The sequence below is a fragment of the Oreochromis aureus genome, linkage group 7 (genome assembly GCF_013358895.1).
Source record: "Oreochromis aureus strain Israel breed Guangdong linkage group 7, ZZ_aureus, whole genome shotgun sequence".
NCBI lineage: Eukaryota > Metazoa > Chordata > Actinopteri > Cichliformes > Cichlidae > Oreochromis > Oreochromis aureus.
The window spans coordinates 44,453,540-44,459,635 of record NC_052948.1 but is presented as its reverse complement, the minus strand read 5'-3'; the positions used below and the strand labels follow the sequence as shown (position 1 = coordinate 44,459,635).

Sequence of the window (6,096 nt, the reverse complement as noted above, 5' to 3'; positions counted from 1 at the left end):
TTCACAATACAGCTTAACATTGTCATAGGAGTAGAGAAGAGGGTCATTAAGAGCAGCACACAGAGAAGCTTTTGTTGGAAGGATACAAGTTCTTCCTGTTCTTCTTGTTACTGATAACCTGACCGCTGTCTGTTTTGATCTTCTTCTTCTGGTCTTCTTTTCCCGTTTCTCTCACAAAACGCTTCTTCTTACGGTCCCTAATAAAACAAAGGGGGAAAAAAGACTTTAAATTATAGTTTTAAATGACCATTTTGTGGATATCGAGTCAAACATAGGGAAATTTGTACCATTTCATCATTTTTTTCTGCTGGTTAAGGCGATCGCCTTCATCTCCCATGAGATCAAGGACAGCTGAAGAGGCCTGCTGTTCAAAAGCACTGCCCTCTCCACCGAGACTCAACCTGTCGACGCGTAACACAGGACAAAACAGCATAAAACACAAAGCCATTCACATTTTTTTTAAAAAAACAGATGCAACAGTTTAATGCCTCACCCTCTCTCAGAGTCAAAGTCTTTAGGTCTGTAAGGGATATAATACTCTTCATCTTTGCCTGACTGCCTTTTTTTCTTGGTCTTTGGTCGTTCTTCACCATCTTCCTGCTGACCTCTTCTTTTACCACCTACCACCTCTGAAAACACCCCTGGTGGAAATGGAAAGAATTACATGGTACAAAGTGACAAAACATGATACAGAGATCCTACTATCTTCCTCTTCTAGTTTGTATACAACATCAGCTACATCAAAACTGCATCTTATTTTGCTTCATCTCCATCAGACAGCACAAACAACTTTCTTTTTGACTCAAATATTGGTTTTGAATGAAAATGATGAAACAATCCTGGGTGTTGATTCAACTTGTGAGCAGGTTTTCTAATCCACCGTACTATTATTATTGACACTAGTACATGTTCTTGCTGCTGGCGAACTAATACACTTAAGAACATAAAGCAAAGCAAAAAAAAAGTGAAAAGTAGGTCTTGCCTATATAAATAAACATAAGACAATTGTGAGACTTTGACATAGTAACATCTGCAGTAATATTTACACCTCTGATGACATCCCACAAGGGTTAGCTTTATTTTGAAACCAAGATTGTTCACACAAAGTTTGTAATTGCAGAGAAATACTCCATTTATTTTGGTCATTTCATTCTCGAGCAGGAAGCTCACCTTTTTGTTATACCCTTTAGATGAATAGAGAGTTTTTAATTAAATACATATTCTTTAAATAATGTTCCCTCTTATAAAAAGTAGGATAATTAAAAACATTTTAAATTAAACAGAAAAATGTCTGTTTTTCTGTTGTCTGTTATATAACATTAGGTATGTTCGTGGCAATTAATTTCTTAATCAGCTAAACAGGTCATTTAAGAAACAGTCAAATATTAAGTTAAATTTGAAAACAGTTTAAAAAAAAATATCCCCATTCCAAAATTTCACACGACAATCTCATTGGCTCACGGAGTGATGATGTCACAAGGTCGCCTTAAGAACCTTTAATCCTTTGAAGTTTTTTCCACAAATAGGGGTGAGACACAGCTATTCTTAGTTCGTTTCTTCGCAGCATTTGTGTTTGCAGCCTTCAAACGTTCACCACAGAAAGTTTTGAAAGCTTTTCAGAGTCGCCGTGTACAACCTTCAACATGTACCCAACAAGACACCAACCAGAACAAAAAGATCACGCCGCTTCTCCTTCCTGGCGTGGCGGCCAATTTCCCCAAAATGACCTCTTATCCATCCAAAGGGCATTACATGACAGTAGGAAGGAAAACTACCACCTCCAGAATAAAATTCAAAAATTGAAGAAGAGAAACTTCAACTGGAGGAGAAGTGTAGACAGATGGAAGCGCAAAATAAAACCTGGAGGAAAGACAACAACGCCAGCCCGACATAGAAATTATTAATGAGGGCTGGGGAATCAGGTTTGGACAAGCCGAGAGCAGATCGTCTTCTTGATTAAAGAAAACAAACAGAAGACGGCGGAACTAAAGGAGATGTCCAACCAGCTTCAAGACAGCAAAGCTACTGTTGAGAAGACAGAATGGGATCTCCAATATATGGACTAAATGAATCAGCTGCTCCAAACAAAGTTCGATGAAGCTGTGAAAAGAAATAAAGAAATCCTCCAACAGAAGGAAGAACAGGAGACAAAGCAAATAGACTTGCAGCACAAACTCAAAGTCACGGAGGAAAAATACAGAATGCTGAAAGAAAAGTTGGATGAAGCACTGTGCCAAAATAAAGTCCTTCTTCAAGAGAAAGTGCAACAGCAAGAAACATTGAAAGAAGAGAAATGTATTGTCAAAGACTTTGAGGGTAAAAATCTAAAACTGCAACAGTTTTGTAATGAACTGAAGAACAAAACAAGTGAACTAGAAGGGGAAAAGGAAAAACTGGACAAAAGATGCTCACAGATGCAGAAAAGGATTGATCACATGGCGAGAAACAACTCCGAGCTCACTAAGGGGATATTGTTGGAATACAACAACTTGAAGCGCAAACACACTGAAATGCAGGCGCAAAAAGCAACACCAAGACAAAATACATGACGACCTGCAGCGTACTCTCCAAGACATCCACAGAAGAAATGAGGAGTTAGAAGACATGTACAAAGAAGTACAAGAGAGAAATGCAGACATGCACAAGGACAAGCTAATGCAGGAGGCAACATCCAAAGAACTCAAAGAAAAGCTTGAAGAAAAACAAGCAGCATTAGAAGAGGTGGAGCAAACATGCAAGAAACTTGACAAGCAAAACGCAGAAACAATCGATCAGTTGAGAACCCTCATCTTGGAGAAAAAGGCGCTTGTGGAAAAGTCCATGAAAAAAAGGAAAAAATGCTTCCGCTTGCCCTGGAGGAGGGACTCAACTGCTTCACCTGATGTAGCCTCGTCTTGCTCCACCTCTGTCCTTCCCCCCAACCAGTCCCGGCAGTTGACTGTCCCCTCCTGAGCCTGGTTCTGCCGGAGGTTTCTGCCCGTTTAAAGGCAGTTTTTCCTCCCCGCTGTCGCCTAGTGCTTGCTCAGAGGGGATTGTTGGGGTTTTCTCTCTTTTACCTTGTTTCATTAGTTACTAGTTTGACATTTTTGTTCTTACTTCATTATACCTTGTTTCATTAGTTACTTGTTTAACATTTTTGTTCTTACTTCATTTTACCTTGTTTCATTATTTACTAGTTTAACATTTTTGTTCTTACTTCATTTTACCTTGTTTCATTATTTACTTGTTTAACTTTTTTTGACTTACTTGTTTATAATAAACCAATTGAATTTATCTTTTGAGTATTTTTCGTCTAATCTTTACAGAATTTTTCAAAAACATTCATATCTGTCGCTTATTTTCTTCTTGAAACCTCATAAATGGTGAAGGAAAACCCTGGAACATGGTTTGAAACACTGAAATTGTTTCAGCTCAAACCGCCAAAGTCATACGTGTGTGTGTGTGTGTGTGTGTGTGTGTGTGTGTGTGTGTGTGTGTGTGTGTGTGTGTGTGTGTGTGTGTGTGTGTGTGTGTGTGTCACAGGTGACACGGTGTCACTGATTAGGTCATCATGTTTAGGCTCATTCACTCGAGAAATTATTTAGGCCAAATCTTTAAAACTGTATCATTGCATACACATTTTCAATTCATTTCAATCACAAATGCAGAAGTAATTATTTGCAGTATCTTATCTCATTTATTATGAGAACGTCATGCCTGATCATTTGCACCCACACCATCAAAAATGGGGGCAAAAGGGAGGAGATCGCATTTAATCGGTTATAACAAGAGGTCAGAAATATAAGTGCTGCAGAAACCTCTGAATCTCAGCTAAAAGCTCATGTAAACCATTTCTACAATCACCAAACAAAGCAAAGGAGCAGTTACGTCACCATGAATCTGTGGACAGGTAATATCCATATTTTGATTTATGATTTCCTGGAGTTCAATGTGTGTGCTTAATCCTTTATGAAACTGATCTGAACCTGCAACTACAACGATCCAGGGAGGAAAGAAAGAAGCAATACTTCACCCATGCTTACATTTAGATCACTCTCCTCCTTTTCTGTGATGTCACAGTCAGCAGTAGTGGTGGGGTTGATTGGCTGCTGCAGCCTGCTTTCTGCAGCTCGGTCCTCTCTGCTGCTTGCTGAATTTGTCCACTAGCCGAGTGTCTTTAGAGCGTTTGGCCCGCATCACCTCACTGGCTGGTGTTTTACTACTGGAGTTGATTTCGAAGATGGTCTATTTCAGGAGAGAATTATATGTTTCTTTGCTTATTAGAACACATTTTACCAGAAAATGCAGCGCTGTGACGTGTCTGCATCAAACTCACCGCTTTGGATTTGTAGCTCTTGATGGCATCGACTATTTGAAGGCACTCCAGTTCCATTTTTTCAGACCACACCCTGAAACAAATTAAATCAAATTCTCTTACTTAACTGCCATCAGTTCCTCACTGTTCCTTTTGATTATTTTCATAATTTCCCTCTTCTTGTTATAATTTATCCTCCTTTGAACTTACCGAGTACTGGATGGACACCCATGCTGGACAGATCTATGTTTTTAACCCGTCTGATGGACTCCGGCGAGGGGTTTGGCCGCGACTTGAGGTACTGCTTGTAGGCGTTCTCTGAGACACGGAGCAGATTTTGCAGGTCCAGCGAGTTTTCGTGAGACATGATCAGATGAGCACTTTCATCATCCAAGATCCTCTGAGGGACTCGACCAAACACACCTTCTGAATCTGGAGTACGAAAAGAAATGCAGACATTTCAATACAGTGACAGATAAAAAGAGCACTAAATAAAGTTTATTAGCAACCTCAAATGTGTAGCACATCAGTTAAACTGTTCATCTGTCACTTTAAGACCTGACAGGCATGCAGTAGAGTCTACCTTCTGTGTGTTCAGGCGAAGCAAACTGAACTGGTCGCCCTAGGAAGAGGTAGAGGTCGTGACATAAGGCATTTCATCAGGACAAATCAGACTATAGGCTGTGCCACTTGACCCGCCGTCCCACACGCCCTGATGGGAAAGACAGGGGGAAAAATACACGTAATGCTGGCCTAATCATTTCAAATTAAAGAGGCTGAATCACTTTGCTCGTTCTGCATACAGCTGCTCACCAACTCTGTACAAGAAGAGTTTGGCCTTGGAGGGGAAGTTGTAATTGATGACATTATCCAGCAGGGGGATGTCTATACCACGAGCAGCAACATCAGTCACCAGAAGCACCATGGCTTTCCGGTGCACAAATTTCCCAATGTTGATCTTCCTGGCAGTCTGATCAAGGGCACTGTAGATGTAGGCACACTCTAAACCTTCTGACGACAGCAGCTGGACAACAGAAAAAGATAAGAAGTCAACTAAAGCTCTAGTTTTTTAAACAATATTTAACATTCTCACAAATCTATGCTATACTGTTATCTTACCTCCTTTAGGTACTCCACATGGTGTTTGGTGGCAGCAAAGACCACTGTCTGTTCCTGAGGCTTCACTACGTTCCTCAGGAGGTGGAGCAGCAGAGCCGGCTTGTCATCCACACGCAGGTGGAAGAATGACAGCTGATGGAAGTTAGAAGAAATGAAAACATGCTCAAAGCCATGGAAACATCCAGGTGACTGTAAGGACTTTTGCTTTGGGCTTTACATTTAAATCATTCAACATTTCTGGGAGAAGAATACAAAAGGTTTGAATAGCAAGTGTCTGAAGACAGAGCACCAAGTAGAAAGACCAAGACACTGACACAGAAGCTGAATTAGCATAAGTTAGCATGTAGAGTAGATGCAATAATCCTGTACCGAGGTTGTTAAAAATGTATCAAAACCTTCCATCTAATTTCTCAGATTAAACAAAAGGTAAATAAAACAAAAGCAAGTTCTGCCTTTTTACCTTCGTCTGATCACTGAGCTTTGAATCCACATCCAAACGAATCAGTACAGGTTCTGTCAGGCCTGGGAAAAAAGTTTGTATACACCAGTGTGAATATAATTCCACAGGGTGTTCATGCTTATCGTACATGCACATGTAAATATACAGATACAATGAATAATAATATCTGTAAATACATCTACGTTCATTTTGTAGAATATGATCATGTCGCAAAGCCCAAAAT

At 40.0% G+C, this 6,096-nt stretch overlaps 1 long non-coding RNA gene across 1 annotated transcript; it reads right to left on the bottom strand.

Moving 5' to 3' along the window:
- Nucleotides 1–4,187: 4,187 nt before the first annotated feature.
- LOC120441152 lies at nt 4,188–4,645 on the bottom strand. Its single transcript, XR_005613826.1, has 3 exons — nt 4,505–4,645; nt 4,316–4,388; nt 4,188–4,224 (listed from the first exon to the last, which is right to left on the bottom strand). It is a non-coding gene; the product is annotated as an uncharacterized LOC120441152 (long non-coding RNA).
- Between the last annotated feature and the right edge of the window lie 1,451 nt (nt 4,646–6,096).